A 23,862-nucleotide genomic window follows, 5' to 3' on the forward strand; every position below is an offset into this window, starting at 1 on the left:
TTAATTAATTTGCTGTGATCCTACGCTTTGGAAAAATAGAATTCTTGGTAATTAATTTTTATGCGGCAATATGATATTACAGTTGTATGTGTCGCTAATTTTGTAGTGAAATTGCAAAATAAAAGTATGTTTACATATCATATATTGTAAATTCACTTAATAAGGTTTCTTGATTTTAACCCCATTTTTCAATGGAAGCACTTCACATAAATGTCCCCATGTGAAACATCTGCACCATGCACATTACTACATGAATTCACTGCTTTATGAGCAAAGTCTTACATCGAGGATGGAGGAAAAATTCTAATTTTGAGAACCATTAGATTGTGGAATAGTATCCCAAGGGAAGAAGGAGAAGCCATAACCACAAGCTATTTAAAAACAGATTGGAAAACCTGAGCAGTTCACAGTAAAGAAGAGAACACCACTGGAAAAGAAACACAACACAAATTATGTGCAAATTGTTTTCCATCTCTTCATTCTGCAATTGCACATGAGCATGAGGTCAAGCCAAACACAGAGCACTGCACTGGCTTGCTATAGGAGTTTCTATGGAAAAATCCAGCTTTCCTGTAAAACAAAATCTCCAGAATGTATTTATCCCGAAGAATATTTTGAAGGGCAGAGGAGGCCAAATTATAGCTGTGGCTCATTAAGTTGTTTGATTGACTCCAAAGCAGTTGGTAAAGACACGGATTAAAACAAACATTGCATGGACATCAGCACAGCCCAAGCCTCACCTCACATCCCACCACTATCATGCATCCATTTACAGTAGCCTCTTACTCCTTCACCTGTGTTCCCAGGAAGAAGTTGCATAAGACTGGTTTGTAGTTTCCACCTTTAATCTCCAAGTAAAGGCTCCTTTCTTGCCACTAGCAATTAAGTGCTACACAGGCAAAACAGTCTTCTAGATAGCAAAATAAAGAGCTCCTTTCTCCCTCTCACCCTCCTGGGCCATGTTTAGAGCCATCCTTACACCTTGGTCTCCAGGAGCAAGAGGCTGGAGCCGCTCTGCTCACCTTTCCTCTCCAAACACACCAGGACAAGTGGGAAGTTGCTTTGCAAAGGCAGAACTTCAGAGTCAGGGATCAGTCCTGCTAGTGACAGAGAAGACTTAAGAGCACAAGAATGAAGGTGGACAAAGACCTAAATGTGTTCTGCACCTCCACTATGCCTCCAATAAGGTGTTTCTAAGCTGAGCTACTTTGGGAGACACTGCCAGAAGCAACTCCCATGTCCAATGCATGCTCAGTAGCACCAAGTTTCTCTACAGACAGTACAGGCTTATGGCTTTAAAGCAGTCCATATGCCACTAGTGGTACCCAGACATCATACTTTGTATATCTGTGCTCTTGAACTCATTACCTCAGTGAGGGAGGCTTGGGACATAGAACTAAGACTGACCACACCACAACACAACACTACAGGAGTCAGGGCTCTTCTCCTATGGATGAAAACGACCTGGAAGGCTGAAGGCTGCTCTAGTCCCCGCTGTCCTCCAGCTGACAGTTGATAGAGCAGGTTTGCAAACATTTGCATGCTCTCGTGAGGACAAAAAGCATCCTCCCACCTAAGCACATTCTCATGTTCCCCAGGTCTGTTGCCTGATGCACCATACAGAACAGATCCCCTGAACACAAAGCTCCGGCACCCTTCAGGTGCTTCTTTATTGCTGTTCTGATCTGGTGAGAGAGAGTCCTATGGCATTGTCTTGGCATCACAAACTGCTTGTTAAGCATTTTGTTAGGAAATGACAGACGTTAAATGAATTTTTTTTCCAGATTATGTACTATCACGTTAGGTAGAGGGAATGTCAGTTATTTTTACATGGATCCTCAACCATATGTGAAGTAGTTTTAAGCTGGGAGTGGGGGGGCTGGGGAAGGGAATGCAGGATACCATAGGAAGCCACTATTATTTATCTCCTTTTAAATAACTGCATGTAAAAAACAGCAGACAAAAGTTTAGTACATCTGGCATTCGTGACAGCCTCCTCCATGCATTTTTGCCTCTGAAGGAGAGTAGGAATAAGGAAGAGAACGGTTCACATTCAAGTTGTAGGAAATTATTCTATCTACTCTCTATGGAGAGAGAGATTAAGTTTCTGAACTTGCTGATCTAGAAGCCACTTTGGGTTCTCTCATCATGTGTAATAGGATTGTTTATTTAGGATACGGGATTCTGAGTAGCAGACTTTGGTGGGTCTGAGCTTCATTACTCTCTGTGATTTTAGTCAAATCACTGTTGATAGTTTTGACATTTTATGAATTATAGATTTTATGCATTTTAACATATTCACAGAAACCAGGAAAATAATATTCCTGTTTTCCTTTTCTGGCCACATCTTGAGTCTATTACTTGCCCCCTACTAAGAGAAGGTAAAAAAAGTTTAAATTGTAATGGATCTCTTGATAAGAGCATTAGATAAATTGTACTACAGCTGACCCAAAACTCAGTGCAGATATTCTTGATGCAGTTGTTAACTGTTTATTTATGTTTATATATACCCAAACTTGTAAACATTGGTTCTTGATTCAGAATGAAAAATACTATTTTCTTATTAGTGACACTAGGCTCAAATTAAAATCATTACAAGTAGTACTATCTTTAAAAATACAGTTCGCTACCTATGAGCCGATATAGATTTTGCATTTCCATTACAATACTTTAATCTATGACCTTTGTCCTTTTATTACAATACTATTGAAATTAGGTTGTTGGAACTAAGATGTGGATTAATTTATTCATTGCTTTTTCTTTTCCTTTTTTTTTAACCTAACGGCAGTAGAAAGGTCCAAAAATGATTTTAAATCCGATACTTTTTTATCTGTGATAATGCTTTCCCCATGAATACAGGGCTCTGTTGAGTCTAGCAAAGGCTATTACTTTGTCTTCAGGTTAATATACAGACACAGGAAAAATCAGAAGCTGGATATCATAAACATGATTAGGCCAGTGATCAATTATATGCCTTAACATAGGCTTAACATGTTCCTAAAAACAGATTTAAAACAAATATAGTGAACATAATATATATATATATATATATATACAAGCAATTGTTTGTACTTATATTTCCATTCCTACAAGGCCTCCAGCGGTTTTTTGGTACAAGAAGAAACATAAATGAATGACATTTTCACTTTCTATTTCATCTCAGTACGCTAAACTAAATTAGCTATTCCCAATTCTGGTTTCACACAAAAGTAAATCTAGAATAATTCCGGCACAACCAATGAGGCCACCTACATCACTGGTGTAAATCTATGGAATCATGCCTCTGCTACTTATATTTGTAATGTGTGGACAGAGACAAAACAGAGCAGCTCCCTGTCTCCTCGTATATACATAACAGCCACAGTCCCCCCCCAAAGGTTGTATTTCCTAACATAGGGTATTTCTCCACCTTTAGCGTTTTGCATATAAAATACTAGTGTTGTAACAGACAATGCCGGTGCCATGGAACAGATGTAGTCACCTTAATCAGCTATTTTCTAGTTAAAAATCTGAATGGATAAATTTCCAGCATTCCAAGATTGTGCTTCATGTATGTAACTCACACAACCAACAACATTCCTTCGTTAGAGGCACTTGAGAGAATTTTAGTTTGTCCATTTTAGCTTTATTTAACAACAGTCATACACCATTCACATTAGCTCAGATTACGCATTTAATTTCCTTAAGTGCTACTCTTAAAACATCACCATGCTTAATGTTGACGTCTAAATGGTACCATTTACGCTTTACTGTGAACACCTCATTAAAGTAAATGGAGCAGGTAAGGAGGTAGAGCATCTGCCTTTGTTGAGGCAAATGGGGAATTGCGTGCCTTTGTTTGACTGGGAAGAGTTGAGCACGATTTTCAGCCCGTGTAAACTGATGTAGCTCCATAGATTTCATCAGAGCTTCTCTGATTTATATTAGTTACAGATAAGGCAGGGTTCCTGTGAGCCTCGGATAACATAGTATTCCCTACATCCGTAAGGTCACTTAAGAGACGCCTCCAGAGCACTGACTGTTTATAAATTGGATGCGGGTGTATTTTTAAAAGGGAGCTACTCATGTGTCCCCTTTACAGTGGAAAAACAATCACCCTTTTTTTCCTTTCCTCACTTAAATATCAAATTTGTGATTATTTATTGCAGTGAGAAAACAGTATGTAATTAAAAAAAAAAAAAAGAGCAGAAGAGAGATATTTTCCCTGACTTGCCAAAATTTCTCCCTTTGAGCAAGTCTAAGTACAGAACATTTTGGAGCTCCAAAAATGTAAAAAGAGCAGGACAATTACTCAAGTTATTCCGCATTTCTAATCTATTATTTTCTTCCATGAACATAGGTAGATATAACACAACTACAGATTTTTACGTGTATTTTTTAGTATTGTAGAACAGGAAAAAAACCAAACAAGAAGAGAATTTGCTGAAGTAAATAGATCAAGATACCGCTAAACCAACCTAAACTCAGCTTCCTTTGCTGTAGCATCTGCAGTAGAGTCAGTGGGCTACAGAGGAGATTTCATCCCTTTCTGTAGCAAACTGTGGCAGTGACAGATTAGACAGGTTATTTTATCTTAAACAAGATTTAGCCATAGAGCTGTTGTCAGTAGGTTGCATCGCTTCCTAAATTCTGCATTAGTGTCCCACTACCCTATAAATTGCCTTATGTCTCCTCAGCTCCCACACCACCATGTGACCTCATTGCCAACAGAGAATAATGTGGTACACCATTAATGTTTGAAAAATCCTTTGAAACCTTGGGATAAAAGCTGTCATATAAGTACAAAGTATTATTATTATTATTATTTCCTTGATGTCAATGTGAGCTGTAATAGTCTTTTTTTTCCAATTTGTTACTTAAAAGAGAAAGAAAAATTAGCCATTGCTCTGTTTTCAAAGCCAGCAGGGACCATTGAGGAATTTACAGCATTCTATTTCAGATATTTCTTAACCCCTTTTGCCCCAAAATACAGAACCAGGGTTAAACACGGTCAATACCATTTCTACTTGTCAGGAGTCTTGGAAACAAGGAACTAATGCACACTGCAGCAACTATTGCTTTTACTGGCAGCATATGTTCATTGTGAGATGAACAGTTTAAGCCAACTGACTACACAGGAACATTAATAGCAAAGGATGGGCTATATAAACTTCAGAAAGCTTACATTAAGGCAATGTGAAATAGTACATTTTGTGAGGCTTTCAAGTTCATTTTTTCCAAGCAATTTGTGCACAAAAAGTCTTAGAAACTTTTCTGACGCAAATAAATATACAAATGCCTCCTCCTACTCTGACTTGTTCCTCTAATCTATTACCTATATGGATTATCCTCATCTTTCTTTCCCTCCCAAAGTCAACAGCAGAGTAGGCTTAAATAAGTGAAAGTAGAACCTATTATCACTGTTTTGCAACTTTATTGATAGCGCCGGTGGCAAAGCTATCTCCTGCCACTTGCTAGCACAGACAAATGTGGAGAGTCCCATCTCCTTGCCTGGCAGCAGGGAAACCCAGTGGTCAGTGAAGCTGAGTTTCCACAGCAACACCCTGTTATGTTTCCCAGGCAACCAGGATCCTCAAAATTGGGTGGCAATTGGCGAGCAGAGTAGTTTGGGGACAGTAAAACCTATTTTCCCACTTTGTCAAAGTAGGAGCTGTGCTGGTGGCGGGCACAGGTGGGATATCAGGGAAGGGGGGGGGGGCTGCAGCCTGGCTACAGGATTCAGCTGTTTCTCCTGACTCACAGCTACATACAGCTTCTTCAACCTCCCCACTTTGTTCAGCAGAGTCCCCAAAAAAGTAACATTGCACATTTTTATTTGCAGTTATTTTTTCTTTTGCTAATTTCATAGTTACCACTCCTACATTTCTGTCTATTTTTAATACTGCCTCATATGTATTTTATGCCAGCTTTTGGGAACCCTATGCTTTGTTAAATGCTGCCTTAATAGCAAAGGACCAAACCTTCTTATCTGCATTCAGTTTTTGATTCGAACAGCACACCACTTCAGGCAAGGGATGGCTTGCCCAAGTGACAAAACCCACAAAATTTAGATACTGATTAACTTTATCACAAAAATCTGTGATTTAAGAGGAAGAGCACAATAAGCTCATCCCTGGTATTTAGACAGATGTAGACCCAAAATTTTATTATGAATTCTTTAATACAGTGCCCTGTTGTTATTGGTGCTGACCCTGATTGTTTCATCAATACCTGCCTTGTTGTCATCTGAGGACATTAGGAAAAGGGAACAAAGGTGGGCAAACAACATTTTCCAGGCAGAAATTCACTTCTGTGCCTGTCTTGACCATTATCTTCAGATCTGGGAAAATAATTATCTGAATATTGTCATTTTCTAGGCTTTCTTGAACTGACTTGCAAGGCTTTGAAGAAGTTTTACTGCTTCAAAGAGCATATTGACAGCTGCTCTTGTCTTTGCAGATGACAAGAATTTAAAAAAGTCAAGAATGACCTATCTGAGGATGAAAGTTGATGTTTCCAGGAGTTTTCAAAAATATTTTTTCAAGGTATGGAGGAACAACTCCGGATAAGACATACAGCCAAATATGTGAGATGAACCAGCATCTTTAGATGTTAATCAGTGCCATCAGGCCAGATTCAAAATACTGTAGAAGGTTGTGTTATTCTTCATATCGTCCAAAAAAAAAAAATCCCCAAATGAATATTAGGCAAATACGTTAACCTTAGCTTCTTCAGATATGAAAAACCACCCAGGTTTTCCTAGTTTACTGTGCCCCAGTGTCCCACTGTACCTTCCCATGCAAGCATAATCAGTGGCCCCTCTTTCCTCAGAGGCTGTGAGACAAGGTGCAATCATACGAGGTCCAGTTTTCTTCATTGGTTAAAGCTACAGGAAGAAAAGAATCGAGGTCATATCAATGAAGATTTGCTGCCTCTTTCTATTCTACAGACACTAAAACCAGAAAAATACAGATTTTGGTGTTAGGTTCACATGTGCTAGGTGTTTTGTGCTGCCAGAAATTAGTGAGCTTCATGACATGACTGCTAACTACCATGTAGACCTGGGAGAACGTTATCCTAGGTCACAAATAGTTTTAATATTTTCCTTCCATAAATGTCATTAAAAAGGTCAAAATTAGGCTTCTCCTGTGATTGGAAACTATGAGACCTATCTCTTCTGCCCCCTTTTTAATCATATGGCATAACAGTTAAAGAAAAAGACAAACATTGCCTATTTGATCCCTGTTTTAAAAAGTTATCCTATGGTGCCTACTTAGAATTGAGCAATTGCTGTTAATCTGTATTCAGTCTCTTCTCCCAGCCCTGCTGCAGAAAGAATTTATGCTGTACAAAAGAAAAAATATCTAATGCTTACCTTACTAGATTCAAAATTGTAGGTGGAAAAAAAAATCCTCTTCTATCAGAACATTGTCCTACTCTGCCCAAAATTTAATTATCTTAAGCAAACTTACATACAATGAAGAAAAAAATTCAGTTAAAATCTATGAAATGTGTATCTGGAAATTAACTATCAAGACAGGTCATGTATATATTAAATAACTTCTCAGCTCATGTGGTCTTTTAAATAATCACAGGTTTATAAAAATATCACTGATTACTTAAAAAAAAAAAAAAGAAAATAATTACTACAGCCACTATACAGACTCTCACTCTGTCCTACCCATCTATTGTACTTCAAGAGACCCTGCCACTTAACCTCTTGAGTAACTGTGAAAAGCTCTTACAGGCACAGTATACTCCTTCCTTCTTCCATGATTCATATGAATTGGCCCAAGTGTTGACGGAGGCTCTAGGATATCACACATGGGAAATCTAAAAGGTTAAACATTTGGGATTGTAGGGTTCAATATTGGGAGTGCAAGGGTCTTCATGGCGGGTCTGGAGGTTTTGGGAGCAGGAAGTCATGGTCACTTCACAAACAAGGGACAGAGACAAGACAGAGGTGTTTAGAGCTGTCTTTGACTCTGCTTTGAATACAGATGACAGATCAAGGGCATCTCAGTGCCCTGAGCTGGAGGACTGTGACTATGAGAATGATCAACTCCTTGTTGACCCTGAAATTGTGTGGGATCTGCTGCTCCAGCTGGATCCCTACAAATTTATGGTGCTTCATGGGATTCCTCCCAGAATCCTCAAAGAGCTGGCTGATATCATCACAAAACCTCTTCAATGATTGTTAAGTGGTCTTGGGAATCCACAAAGGTCCTGGATGACTGGAAGCTTGTGAATGCTTCCCAGTTTTCAAGAAGGGCAAGAAGGAGGACCTCAGAAACCACAGGCCTGTCAATCTCAATTCAGTACCTGGTAAAGTTACAGAGAAGCTTATCCTGGGAATTATTGCAAAACACCTAAAACACAACACTATCATCAGTCATAGCCAGCACAGCTTCATGACAGGAAAGTCCTGTTTATCAAATCTAATTTCCTTTTATGACAAGGTAACCCACCTAGATGATCAAGGGAAGTCAGTTAATGTAATCTTTTTGGATTTCAGTGAAATTTCAATATTGTCTCTCATGGGACCCTTCTGGACAAAATTTCCAGCACACAGCTGGATAAACACATCATCAGTTGGTGAGCAATTGGCTCACAGGTCAAGCACAGAGAGTAATAGTGAATGGGGTAACATCAGACTGGCGACCTGTCACTAGTGGGGTTCCACAGGGCTCCATCTTAGACCCTGTGCTCTTCAATATATTAGTAAAGGACTTGGACACGGGACTGGAAGGGACACTAAACATGTTTGCAGATCACACAAAATTGGGAGGTGCTGTTGACTCCCTCGAAGACAGGGAGGCCCTGCAGAGAGACCTTGACAAATCAGAGGACTGAGCAATCAACAACCATATAAAGTTCAACAAGGGAAAGCGCCAGATTCCGCACCTGGAATGGGCAACCCACAATATACTAGGGAATGAGGTGCTGGAAAGTAGTGCCATGGAAAGGGACCTGGGGGTCCTGGTCGATGGCAAGTTGAATGTGAGTCAGCAGTGCCATGGAAGCCAGGAGGGCCAACCGTGTCCCAGGGGGAGGGGGCATCAGGCAAAGCATCACCAGCCGGTCAAGGGAGGTGATTGTCCTGCTCTGCTCTGACCTGGTGCAACCTCACCTTGAATACTGTTTGCAGTTTTGGGAGCCACAATATAAGAAAGATATTAAGCTGTTAGAGAGTATCCAAAGGAGGGCAATGAAGATGGTTTAGGGCCTTGAGGGGAAGCCACATGAGGAGTGTCTGAGGTCGCTTGGTCTGTTCAGTCTGGAGAAGAGAAGACTGAGGGGACACCTCATTGTAGTTACAACTTCCTCATGAGGGGAAGAGGAGGGACAGGCACTGCTCTCTTCTCTGTGCTGACCAGTGATGGAACCTGAAGGAATGGTCTGAAGTTGTGTCAGGGGAGGTTTAGGTTAGATGTTGGAAAAGGTTCTTCATCCAGAGGGTGGTTGGGCACTGGAACAGGCTCCCCAGGGAAGTGGTCACAGCATCAAGCATGACAGAGCTCAAGAAGCATTTGGATGATACTCTCAGGCACATGGTGTGACTCTTGGGGCCGGACCTGTGTAGGGCTGAGGGTTGGACTCGATCCTTGTGGGTCCCTTCCAATTCAGCATATTCTGTTATTCTGTTATTCTGTGAAGTGGGTCTGTATATTTGGGGTCAAAAGGAATAAACAACTAAAGCATCAGAACTGTCAGAAGAGCCAGAGAAATGAAAAATTATCATCTATCTTAATATGATATGATACTGCACTAGCTTCTGCAGCACTGTAAGTCTAGGAAAATCAAGGTTGCCACTTTTTTCCACTTGTAAAAAGAACACAATGAAAAAACAGCCACCCAACCAAACAAACAAAAAAAAAACCTGACTGTGATGAGGACAGGGTTTTTTTCTGAAACCACCGGCTGACACTATGTCTTTTCAATGGTTCAGTGCATCTGGGCCAGAGGAAATATTTATCAGAATAATGTTGGTCTGTTCATATACAAAATGCATGTTGTGTTTGTAGTAGCACTCTCCTGGACTTCTGCAAACCCTGTCTGAAACTTCCCCATTAACATGGGCAGACACTACCACGGCTCACTGAAATAGGCTGAGTTCAAGCTGCTTTTACTCATTACACCATTCAGCATGTATTCCTGCTACAAGTAGCAACCTCAGAATAAACAGCACCATAAAGTGGAGGAGTGCTGCTGTTCCTACACGGTTTTAGCACCAAATGGCCAGCTAGTTCTAATAAATTCCCAAAGCGGAATTCATACACAAACAGAATGCACAAGAGTGCCTTAAGTATTGAGCATGAAGCTGAGGAGACAAATGTATTACAGTACAGGAAGATATTATATCATGATCCTTTTTGAACTCCATGCACTATCTTTAGATAGGTCCTTTGCACTGGTCAATGCTGACATTATATGGTCCAGTAGTCTAAGATGGCTGAAAATCTCCCATGAACTTGTACTGCCTCTGCCCAGGAGACAGGGTTTACAGAGAGGAAAGTTTCACTTCTTTTGAAGAGAATAATTTATTACTTTGCAGACACTGTTTACGAAGTCTGGCCATTCTTTGGATAATGGCAGAACTGCGAGTTGAGTTGATATCCTAGGAACATTTAATCATAAATCTCTACCAAATCATATAACCTACTTTAAAAGTTGGGGGGTTTTGGAGAATAAAATGCTTAAAAAGCAGTGCCCATCAGCCCAGCACAGGTAATGCTCTGGGATGCTCCTAGATAGCAATGCTCTTACTGCTTTATGTGTGATGTTAGTTGGCAAGGCAAACAAAGTGGACAAAAAGGAATCAAAGTCTATGAGAAGGGTTAAAGAGTTCTTTATCTTATTTACTGGTGCTGGTCCATCAAACACTTGAGAAACAAGTTCTGCACTGCTGCAATGACTCTTGAACCTTCCTGTATATCCTTTCCTCTCTTTCCTCAAAATGCTTTGTCCAGCTCTAAACCAAACAGGCAGTCCTCTTCACTCCTATTTTAGCAGGGTCAAAGTCATTAAACGTGACTTGAAGGCAGAAGGAAAGTCAGCCAAAGGAGTTAAAAGCAGCATATACTACAGCAATGAGGATTTTCCTCTCTACTATCAGGACTGTCTGAAGCAGTTTCAAAAACATGTATGTGAATCAGACTTTTACCATTAGGATTGCCATTTTTATAGTGACATAGACAAACATCTGTGTTAATTTCAGAGGAACAGCACAGGTACTTTGCAACATAACCTTGTTCAAGTTTAAAGGAGAGAGATTCATGTAACAGCACTAAGAGAATGGAGAAAAAAATATATAATCTTGGATCTATTCTAGCTATGCTTAATATTTGCCTTTAATCTGCTTAACAAAAGTGATAATGCCTGATACTCTATTTGTTTTCTATTACTGGACTAGAGGTTGCACACATAGTATTTAATATATTGATTTCATATTGGTTTTCTTAAAACTTCTCTTTCTTGCCTTCCCTAGCTTTCAAGCTTTGTTGCAGGTCACATACCATGCAGCTGTTCCCAGAGCAACTCTCTGCTTCTGAGATAGCTTGGCTTCTTCCCTGTTGTCTTCTCCTAGTCTGTCAGCAGTCAGTCCAACTTCATCATACTCTTTTCTTTACTGTTCTCAGTATCAGCCCAAGTTGCTGCATTCAAAGGAAAAAGAGCTACGTTCTGCTACAGTGTTCAGTTCAAAGTTACAGTGGTGGCCCTGAGTCTCTTACATTTCCAGTTCTTTTGTTCTTTTCCAGCATTGTGCTTAAGGCCTGATTATGAGTGCTCGTAGATCTAGTGATTTTCATCTTAGCACACTGTCAGGTTAAATCACTGGCAATGTCCTCTCACTGGGAGTTTGCAGTTCAAGGACTGCCTTTGGATCAGGCGTTGCATGATTCAAATAAAAAATTCATATGCAAGTGTTTGGTACTGTAGTGACAAGGTGCTATTGCTGCCTGCATTTAGTGACCTTTTTTATGAGTATGAAGGACTTGCTACCAGAGATAGAACTGCACTGTGAAATACTCCACTCAGAGCTGCAGTTCTGTAGACTTATGTAGCCCAGCAACCCTGTCGTACCATCTTTCTTTGTTCCTGGTCAATCCTGCATATCAGCCAGTCCTTCACTGGAATCTCAGTTTGTGTCTGACCAATCTTCCCCACAGACCAGCCCCAAAACCAAGGAATAATTTGGACTGAGAAGGAGTTCTGAAGGACACCCAACTGAATCCTATGGTTGAAGCAAGTTCAATCAGATCAGTTTGCTCATGGCCTTTTCTAGCTGAGTTGTTAATGTTTACAGTGATAGCAATTCCACCTTCCTGGACACCTTGCCAAAATTTATAGCCACAATTGTGGTGAAAAAGATGCAAAATCCACCCTCATATACAAGAGGAATTCTCCATGTTCCAGCCTGTCTGCTTCCTCCTGTACTATTACTGTGCATCTTCTGGGAGAAGCTGGCTACATCTTCCTTACATTCTCCCATGAGGCAGTTCTAGACAGCAGTAGTATCTGTCCAAAGTCTTTTCATCTTGAGACTGAACAAACACAGTTCTCTCAGCACCTTCTCATACATGATGTGCTCCAGCCCATTGACTGTCTTGGTGGCCTTCACTGGATCCAGTCCCATATGGGACTTCTGAGTGTTAAGAGAAAAAAATCTACAAAAAGCTTATAAGTTCATTTCCCTACCTTCTCTTTCACAATTTCTGAAGGGGTTGGAAGAGTCTGTACCTGATCTACCACAGCAATCCGCTGTAGATTTTTTACTCCAGTTAATCAGCATTTTGTTTACTGAGAGGGTGGGCAGCAACATGTGAAAATAGAGGCAAAAACATCTTTTACGACAAATGTGAAATACTGTCTAAGCATTGAAGACAAAACACAGTTCAGGCTAACTGTTATGTCATATAGTACAGAAAGGTAGGAAAAGTTAGACTAATTATTTTCTTTGGTACTTTTTACGCAATTTCACATACTAACAGTGGTGCTGTAATTACTACCTGGGAACTTTAAATTGATCCTATAATGGAATTTGATTGGTGGCAGCACCTTGAAAATCATTAAAGAAATCTGCAATTTGTTAAAGAATTAAAAACAATCTTATTACTGAGAACAGAATACATTTTAACTCTAACTAGTATGTAATTCTTCCGAAAAGCATATTAATTATTGCCTAATGGGATTTTTAATTTTTTTTTTTTTTGTACCAGATACTTGAGTAATAAGACCTTGACTGAGCAGTTGAATAATCAAAAATCATTACTACCAGTGTATACCAGATCCATGCTGATCACCTACTTGCCAAAAAATAAAAAATCATTTGTTTAGCTATTTTTCTAGTACTGTTTGATGGGTGCTTATGGGTAAGCAACAGCCCTCTGCAGTTCCTGGGGATTAAACACAGGTATTTTAATGTGACCTTTTTAGGTGCTGAAAAAAATGTTTTCACTAGCATCACTCCAGTGGATTAAATGGAATAACTACAGCAAGAAATCTTCCCCTTTGTTTTGAAAGGGGAAATTCATTGGGGATTTGCTTCTTCCCTCTTTTCCCTTTGATTAGTAAATCGGCAAAAGGCTGTGTTTCAAATAGATACATGGTAGGCACATGTTCTGGAAGCACAACTTTATAATGCATTTTCCTGAGGGCAAACAGCGTTTGTGGAAAATGCAGAGAACCAAGTTAGGTAAGCAAGGATACAGAGCCCTGTGTAAACAGGAACAAAGACAACACAGAAAGATATGTACCATTTTCATAAGTTCTAACTGAAATTGTATAAACATAAGCATAATCATATTTTCCATTCCCCTTGGCATCACTTTGTGGTTTATTTGTTTTCTGATGTGCCCTACATCATTGCCTTTCACATTTTAGAGATGTGAGTTGTCAGTAGTTTCCTTAGCTGCAGTTGCACTCCTAAGAAATATGGGGAAATCCTTCATTACATAGAAGGTCATTATGTAATAGATAACAAGGGTGGGGGGATGTCTCTGCATCAACTGGTGGCATAATCCCCAAGGGAAAACAGACTTTAGTTGAACAATCAGAAAACTGGCTTGCTTTATGGTGTTTACACTGCTGCTTGCTAATGGATCACCATAAAGGAAGCAAAAGGACTCTTACACTATTGAGTATGCTATCATGGGAGTCTTCTGAGTGCGCCTTTTTTATTTGCTCCAGTCAGGTTAATGAGCTCACCAGCCCACTTGATGTCGAGGACTTTGTAACAAAGCAATCTCTCATTAAATGCTGCCTGGCATCACTCTCTTGAAGCAAAGGGACATTCAGATTATTGAATGCCTTTGTATTCCTCATTCCTACCAGGCTATGGCGTCCAGCAGTGGCATCAGCCCCGCACACTTACTGGCAGCCATCCAGTAACGCGCCTGCCCTCTTCAAACTGCATGGGCATTTGCCAATCTAAGCAGCACTAGCAGGCAAACAAGCATGGCACACGACTGCTTTGGCTGGTAGCCAGATGTGCAGCTGTACCATCTCACTTCCCCACTACTGTATGGAGAAACGCATTCTTTCACCATTCTTTCCTATTCAGTTGATTTACACTGGGAAGTTTTGTTGCAGTACAAAGGAATGTGCATTTATCTGCATTCTCTTTTTGCTTTAACACCTTTTTTTTAGTCTCAGTAGTGCAGGTCATGAATTCATCTGTGGCTTTATTTAAATACCTCCTGGCTGACAGTTTCTTCAATGAAATGACCCCAGAGTGTTATCAGCTAGCTAGCAGGTGTGTCTCTTTATTCAGAGTCTTGCAGGCAACAGTGCATCCTGGGTAAAGAGCAATCTATGCATGATCCAACTCTTCCCTACATTACTCAGGAGATTTAATGGTTCACTGTCATGAAAGCGTTTACAAAGATTATTTTTTTTAAGTTGGCTTTCGGCTGGGCTTTGTGCCCTGAGATACTTTGACACAAACATATAACTGTTAAAGAAGGATTTCTTGTGAAAGACTTCAACTCATTCAGAAAATTTAAAAAAAAAACACCAACCTTGGACAGACTATTGGGTTTTTTATTTGTAAGATACTAAACAGATATATGATAATAATGTGGCTAATCTGTCTATAGTTCCACTAGTAAATAGTCCTGTAATAAAGCACTGTGTTTTCTGATGTCCCTGTGTGTACACTCTGTTTCTATTCAGCCAACCTCTAGTGTTGAAGAAATCTTCAAGGTCTGGTTAATTGTGTGGCAAGAGAAAACCACAGGAAAAAAAAATCCTTAAAGAATAAAGTCGAGGACAAGACTACAGACTACAGAAGGAATCCCCTTCTCCTTCCAGTTAGTGTCATACAGTGTTTTAGGACACAGTTTCTTGAACATTTTCTTTACATGGCTACTGCTTTGCCTACGCTGACAGGGAGGGAGAGGGAAAAGACGGGGCCCAGAAGTGTTTTCAAGGCTCTTGCACATGAGTTCAGGTTGTCTGGTGAATTGTTCCCTGGGGCACTACTCCTCTCTTCCACAGACAAATATCATATTTGGTGATACCAGCAAACACTCAACCAATGTTCATCCACACTATAAGTTATTTTTTACTCCTACCAACAGTGAACTGAGAGGAGGTTCTATACAGATGATGTTCGTGTGCTCAGAAATAAAAGTGGTAGACTCACCCAACCTTTCTTGGGAAAGGATTCAGAAAACGTAAAGTTTCTCGTTTGTCTGTCCATAAAAAGACATAAAAGGACAATAAAGATGATGGAAATTAATTTTATCCTCACCTGAAGTCAAATGGAGTTTTGCTGGAGCACACTCTGACATTGGTTTTGCTCCTGCTTCCACTGAAATTAGAAAGCAAGCCTTATTGACTTAGTGAGCAGGACTGTGATTCACAAATTTGGCTAATCCACTCATATTTTCATTATGAGATTTTGAAAAGGTCACAGAATGCAGAGTCAAGACCGTTGTCCCCAGAAGGGGGTTGGCTTGAGACCAGGCACAGATAATAAAATCAGTTGTCCAGCTTTTCGGTATTCAATACATACCAGCTGTATTGACTAATAAGACAAGATGATTCTGGGCTTAGAAATGTAGGAAGGTCTTTCTTTTCAGGCCTCTCTATTCTGCCTTTACCAAGCAGGTGATTTTTTAACTGAGAAGACTGCTAACTTGATTCAACGCCAAAAATCGCAGTTATGTGTGCTTTATTTCAAAGAGGAAGAAGTACATTTATAGAAAAGTGCTATTTAAAATGTCTTGCAGGATTTAATCATGAGGAGGAAAGGTGGATCTTATTGAAAAATAAATATATTGCTGAAAAAATCAGCAAGGTTTCAACATCCATTTATATGCAAAAATAAATTGATTTTAAAATGGAGTTCAGATCTTTAAATACAATCCCAGTAAATAATTTTAACTGTTACTGGTTTTGGGGTTGGGTTTTTTTTCCTAAGACAGTACTTCTCTAGTAGTTCTTCTAGAAGCCAGATAAATTTTTAACAAGTATCTGGGCAAAATTAATGTCCATCTTTCAACCACTAGTTTTCTCTGCAACAAATGATGTGCAACAAGTTCTTCTAGCCTATTTTATTTGCATTCCACTCAATGAATGGGTTGAATACTTTGTCCACTCTACAGAGAAGAGATATTGGACTTCTCTCATTCTACTGTTTTCCTTCTTCCTCTCGACTCCCAAGTCAGAGCATCAGTATTGACCATTTGAAACAACTAAATGTCACAGAATCACAGAATCACATAATTGTTATGGTTAGAAGGGACCTCTGGAGATCATCTAGTCCAACCCCCTTGCCAAGGTAGGGTCGCGTAGCGCAACACATGAATGACATCCAGGTGGAGTTTGAATGTCTCCAGAGAGCAAGACTCCATGACCTCCATGGGCAGCCTGTTCCAGTGCTCTGCTACTCTCAGTGTTAAGTTTTTCCTCATGTTGAGGTGAAACTTCTTGTGTTTTAGTTTATGGTCATTAACCCTAGCAGAAACATTTCAATAAACAGATGTGGCTTGGGTTTGGATCATGTGCACCCAAATACTCAAAAGATATCTAAGAATACAACCCTCACTGATCTCCATCCCTAGACCAGAGTCTGAATTTTACATTCAGGATCATTTATAGATCAGTTTCCATAGAGAACAAATGCATTTTAGAGTCCCATACATCAGTAATTGTACATATATTTTGCAATTCATTTGCACTTTCAGTGCTAAGGGACAGATGCATATTTTGAGGCCGGCATGAATTACTGTAGTCCTCTGCTCTAATACCTCACACTACACATGCCATAGTGTTTGACTTTGCAATACTCACCACGCCGCAATCAGCACAGCAGTAGGGAGAGAAAACCTGCTGGTCCCCTCTTCCCCACCTTCAAAGAACTGTCTGGTTTCTATTTCTAGTGCCATTAACTTTTCTGAAAAACAAGTACTTTCATCTTTTCTGTTACCAAGCAGTTTCAACTCCCTGTTCAAATCAACAAGGATGGGGATGGTTGTGGTTTGGTCCTGTGTGATGCTGAATGGAGGCTTGTGCTCAGGAATGCTGAAGAGCTAAGCAAGGCTTTTGAGCTTCCCTGGCACCCACTTGTTTCCTACTGGGAATGCAACCCAGGGATGGCAAAGGCATGGTACACAACACCATGATGGTTACCTACAGATGGAGTCTACAGAAGACATGCTTTTCTTCACCTGGACCTGTTTACATGTTTACAAGTTTATTTTCCTTTCCTTTTCCAAAAGAACTGCCATAAGATCCAAAACTTCATAAAACTTGCAGAATGCCCATTTTTATTGAGACAGTTTCCATACTTCGTTTTGTGTTTTGCAGCTTTTTAATGCTCCTGTTTCCAGAAATAAATACTATCAAGAAAGAGGTTATTTACAGACCAGGAAAATGATGTTTTTCTTTCATCAGCTATCTTAGAGGGTTAATTAAGAAATAGAGTAGCAAAACCAGAATCAAGGAAAAATAGGAAGTGCGTTTATTAACAGCGCTTTTGTTTGCATTTCTGATTGCTTCCTTCTAATTCTTTGTATCGACTATTACAGCCAACAGGAGCCCTGGTATAACTCTGACTCCAGTTCATGGTTTGTTTAATTCAGGGGAGGCACCTGGGAGCCTGACAAGTGGGGATTTCTGCAAGTAAGAGTGATACAGAGCTCAGCAAACATGCCGCATCAGCATAATGCCGGGTCTGCACGTCTCGTATGGCAGCGCCGACCCTTTCTCCTCCCTCCATCCCTCACTCCTATCTGATTACGTTTTAACAGCTAGAGGGGTGATGAATGATGAATTAAGTCTCCATTCCAGCACAATCCTGAATGCAGACATGTATACCATTCAAATTTTTTGGTTATTCTATGCCAAGCTCCAGAAACCAGGACGAAGAATTTGCAGTGCAATACTAGTAGGGGGGAAAAAAAATCAGCCTGTCTCGTCTGCTGACGATGATAAGATTGGCTGCCTAAATTCTCCAAAAGCAGCCTTCAATTTTTTATCTAGCTATTTATAGAAAACTGCAGAAACAGCTGAGCTGAGTGAAGTGATGTCACTTTTGCTGGGAGGACGGCTCGCTCGGTGGCGTGCCAGGGCGACAGTGTGCTGGAGGCTGGGGCCGCAGCCCCACTGTGCGAGGAGCTGGAAACATGGGCATTTTTCAGCTCGGCTGATCAATACGGCATTGATGGCTCTCAGCTGACCTTCCACCCCTCCAGAATAGCAATGGGCAGGCGCTGCATCTTGCAGGCTGCGAGGGCTGCCGCGTGTTAGCTACCAATTTTACAATCGATCAAAAGTCATCTTTGTCAATAAAGGTGGAGATTTCAAGCAACGGCAGGCAATTTTGGAAAGGTCAGGGCTGGGTTTTTATTTGTCTGACCTCTGCTTTCAAGCACAAGCGCAGTCCCTTATACCCATTAACAGTAGTAAGAAAATTTAAGATTTTTTTTTCTCCCTCTTCCATGTATTTTTAGTAAGCCTTTGGGCATTTTCCCTGTCCCTAAAAGAATACGGTTGCGTGGCAACGTCCCCGGTTGCCATGGAGACTCGGTGTGTAAGCAGCTGCCGCAATCAGCATTAACTCTGGGCTCGCAGGTTTGTCATTCCAATGCATAGGGAGGGGGAGACAAATAGGACAGCAGCGCAGTGCCGTAAAAGGGAAGTCACCTAGATAATGTCACTCACAAACATATGTTCCCCAATTATTCTTTCCACTGTTTTATTGCCGCAATTATAGCTAAACTAAGATTACAAAATTATATGGTTTTAATTTGCCTCCGTCGACTATGTTTCACTTCCATTAAAATGAAGACTAAACCCATTTAAGGAGCAAACTGTTGGCTTTGCAAGGGATGGTGGATTATCAGTGGGTATTTTGAGGACTAGGTAAAAATAATACCTCTAAGAATCTTGATATCTAGGCAAAATGAGGCAGGGCCCTGGGTAATAGAGTGCCTTTTTCTTTTGTGCTACCTTGAACCCCACAGCACAGCCACCACCAGTGATGCTAGCTGGGACCATTTTCCTCCTCTTCCCTCCCTGATGCCCCTCCCCTCCAAAAAATATTTGGAAGTTTTACATTCAACCATCTGAAAGTCTGGCTCTGGGCTCAGCCTACTGGCTGCTATAGCATCCTCGACACATCTTGTGAGATCTCTCTGTTTGAAGACCCCTGCAATAAACAGACACAATGGGGTTGACTTCAAAATGAAGTAACGCAGCATTAACCCTGAATTTCCTTGCATCGGCAGTCTTCAGACTATCGTTTCATGTTGCTCAAACATATTTTATTATCTTTGTCTTGGAAGAAGTTTCATTTTGCTCGGTGGCTGGCTGGCTGCTCCTGATCTTATTAAAAAAAACAAAAAAACCAAAAATAAAATACATTAAGAAGTGTATGGCAGGTGATGAAATGCTATTCCACAGCTATTCTGCAAAAACCTACAGTATGGTAGTAAGGGACTTCTCTTTGGATTTTTTAATGTATAGGTGGAAGCATTTAATCAGTGTTAAATACACACATTTGCACAGCTGTGCTGATTCAGTTGTGTAAGCTAGGATCTACTCACAATTTAAAATATTAGGCCACAGAGTGATGCTGGCTCCCTCAGAAACAATTCCACATTATGTGAAAAAGCGGTTTAAACGAGGAGATAAACATAAACTTGACATTCAGATCCATATGATTTATTTACCAACCTTTTCAAACAACCAGTTTTTGACCCTATTAAATCCTTCCATTATATAAGTGCATTTATTACTGTGGATTTGCATAATTAAAATATACATGCCAAGTCACCAATTTTATAACTTATACTTACTCAGATTCTTATTAAGACTTGCGTGAGAAACCCAGCTCTTTCGGATATCATTTTAATTAAAAGATAAACATAGCAGGGTATCTTTTTCTAAGGGAATCTACTATCAATATCAAATTGCAGCTAAAAATATATTTTCATTTTTCACTCTGGTAGAAATGGCAGAACAAGTATCTGTTGTGATTTGCAGGGTAAAACCCATGTTCCTTAGAAGACACCTTGCATGCCACCATTTAGACTGAAACTTCTTTCTGTGATCAAGTTACAGTATATAAACCTCTGAAAATAGGGATTTATAATGAAAATATGACTAGACCCTTCACTACAAAAATGTTAGTTGGTGATGTCATAATATACAAATCCAAATAGAATACAGTGACCTATTTTCAAAACCAGGCCAGGGAAAATGACATGGGGAAATTGAATTCCTTGCCCTTACTTTAATAGTGTCCTGTCATGCAATCTTCAAATCAGGACAGGTGATCATTGCAAAACAATCCCTAACCCAAGGGACAGCAGGTACATTCTCAGCACTAATACCTTGGGCCCATCACACTGCTTACAATAATTGGCTGATTGCAGAGGGCAGGTATAGACCATTCAAATAAGAAATATCCTTGGACAAGGGGAGATTTTGCCCTTTTTAATGTTAGAGGCCAAAATAAACCTTAAAACTAAATTCTGCCCTATTTTGTTGTATCATTAAAAATAGTTGGCAATTGGAACAACAAACTGTGCTGCTAAAAATATGATGGTAGTTATGCAGGGATATTTAAAATAGATTAGCATATGGATTAACTTAAATTCAAAACTGGCTTTAACCCTTCGATGACTACAGTCTGGTCTCCAATCAGGGCAATTCTGCAGCTTTAAAGACAAACTTAGCTCCTGAGTGTCCAAAAAATATTTGTATGGTGAAAGCAAGCGTGGCCGCTACTGTTTCCATTTACAGCAGGGACTCAGTGGTATCTAAAGAAATTTGGGCAGATGAAGTGGTTTATGACTTCTCTTACCATATTGTCATTTTGGTTTTTTTTAATAATGTCTATTTCAGAAGCTCTTAATTTATTGCTAAAAGCATATTCAGGAGCTATAGAATAAGGCCCTAGAAATTAGTTTAAGGGAAATATATAAGGCTGCAACTTTGTGTAGCTGTACTAAATCTAACAGATGCAAACAAAATATTTGCAAGGCAGCGTAGAAAGACTCAAAATTGAAGGAATTGCATTATGTAACAGAAAATAAGTTTTCTTATAGTAAATACATTTTTCGAGCAACAAACAACAACTATTTCCCTGCTGAAAATAGTTTATTTTTATCAAAATAATCCAGTTCACTAAAATAAATTACTTTTGCAGCAGGCACTCAGAATTCATATTTTATTGCATGTCATTTGCAAAATCCAGCATTTTGTTGAATTTGTTGAGAAATCAGTATTTAAGTAAGGTCAGAAATCATGTGAAATGGATAATCCTGAATTAAAAATGTCAGGTTTGCAAAATTCTTCTTCCAATCTCATTTTTTGTCAATTGTAAGACAACTTTTTGTGATTTAAATAACTGTAATGTTTAAAATAAAGCAGTTTTCAAAGTTTTCTTTTCCAGACCAAACACAACCATTTTCACTAAATCGTTCAAGACACTTTCCCCACAGTGGCCTTATTTTTAGTCACCACAAACTGAAACCAAAGTTTAGGTGTTTGCATTTGTTTGTTTGTTTTTAAATATGGATTCCCCTAAATTATTGGTGCTTTATTTTTAATGTTGGAGATTTATATCGTGTTTTATGGGAGAAGTCTGTTGTTTGCTAAAGTGCTTTAACCAAAATATTTGTATTAAAATTGCTGCAGTGGTAATAAGGCTTTTTGGGCTTGTTTTTAAGCAAGATAACAGTCAATTACTCTCATCTTTTCAAATAAAATCTTTTGAAATAGAAATTTACTGAATTGCTAAAAATATTTGGGAAAAAGTAGCCTGAGAGCCACAAGCAACGTTGCTTGGAAAATCTGCTGTGCACAATGGCAAATAGCTCAGAGCGAAGTGCCTCTTCCTATTTCAGGAAGGAAATATTCCCTGAAATACCTGACGTTCCTCCTCAGTCTGGGCACAGAGAAGTCCTGTGAAAGTTCTAAATGGGAAGCTGGATTCCCTTCCAAGGGGGAGAAATGGGACTGTGACAGAGCCAAAGGAAGAAAGATTGACACTCCCCAGTGTGCACCTTCTTTCTGCTGAGGTTTTCCCTACAAAACCAGAAAGAGTCAGGCAAAATGCTCCTACAAAAAGCAAGCTTTTGGCAAGCAAAGGACTGCATACAACTCTCTTCTCCCAGCTCATGCTGACATGTCATCCTGCAGACAGCCAAAGAGGGAGAAAAGTTACTGCCAGGACTACTGGGTAACTGCCTTTGCAAACAGAGGGATGGAAAACCTTGTTTCTACAGGAACATAGCTAACAACACTCATCTTTTTGTTCCTGCACAGAAACATGCCAGGCAAAATTCCTCCTGGAAAAAGTATTTTCCTAAGGTGAAATGCACATCAGAAGCACCAGTAAGAGTAGTGCTTGGAAACCTAATATGGATGGTAGAACCTAGGTACTACTGACCTTTACAAAGACACAAGAAGAAAAGGTAAGTATGGCATCCAGCAGCACTAAACCTTTCTTTAAGGATGTTCTGTGAACTGAGGTTGCCTCTCGAACTACTTAAAATAGGGGAGGGAATTGCCTGAAGTGTTAGCATGTAGATGCTGCATCAAGATCCTAACATTGAGGAGTGGCAGGAGGCAGAGCAGAGAGTAGAATTTCTGGCAAAGAAATTTAATGGTTATAATTTGTTCCTTACCTTCAATTTAAATGTATTTTATACTCTAGCATGTATCCTTTAAAAAAAGGTTTCTGATCTCTAATGAAGCTTTCGGTTCATTTGGAAAGGAGAAAGATCATAGATGTTATGGATTTCATTCAAAGTCAGTTAATAAAATCTCCTTTATCCAGTATCGTTTTGGCATAATCAGACAACCTTGTATTGCTATTATCAGATGAACCTGCTCCAGTACAAGGATTTTATTACCTGTACATAAGGTTTCAGGGAAAATATTTTGGGAGAGACAATGATTGTTGAAATAAATGTGAAACATAAAACATCTGAATGTTGCCTCATGTAAAAGTCACTGGTATAAAAGATTATAATTAAAAAAATATATCTTCCACTTACATAGCAAAAGAGCCATAACATCCTGACATTCTGAGGCTAGTGCTCATCTTTTCTGCTTTTAAAAATCAAATGAAAACTGTAAGAGTTTGTTCTCCAGTTATAAACGTGTGAGGCTCTTTGCCTTGTGCACATACATATCTATATATGCATAGGCAGACATGCACGCGTGCATGCACGTGCACACACACTGGAAAGACGCTTTTGTCTCGGGGGCCATTTCTGCTCTTCAGGGATCATAAGGCTCTTAGTTAATACGAGGAACATACAGAACAGTTATAATATTTAAAACTACCATTTTCCTTTTATATATGTATGATGGCAGCTGATGGCCATTAGGGAAAAAACCCACAAAATATGTTTTTTGTAA

The 23,862-nt window shown here is 39.6% G+C and overlaps 1 long non-coding RNA gene across 1 annotated transcript; it reads right to left on the reverse strand.

The window, feature by feature from the left end:
• Nucleotides 1-19,738: 19,738 nt before the first annotated feature.
• On the reverse strand, nucleotides 19,739-23,558 carry LOC127462688 (uncharacterized). The gene is made up of 3 exons (XR_007900526.1): nucleotides 23,496-23,558; nucleotides 22,364-22,521; nucleotides 19,739-19,812 (listed from the first exon to the last, which is right to left on the reverse strand). It is a non-coding gene; the product is annotated as an uncharacterized LOC127462688 (long non-coding RNA).
• Nucleotides 23,559-23,862: the final 304 nt, after the last annotated feature.

Source organism: Manacus candei, unplaced genomic scaffold, assembly GCF_025592945.1.
Source record: "Manacus candei isolate 608988 ecotype Guabito, Panama unplaced genomic scaffold, ASM2559294v1 h1tg000008l, whole genome shotgun sequence".
Lineage (NCBI taxonomy): Eukaryota > Metazoa > Chordata > Aves > Passeriformes > Pipridae > Manacus > Manacus candei.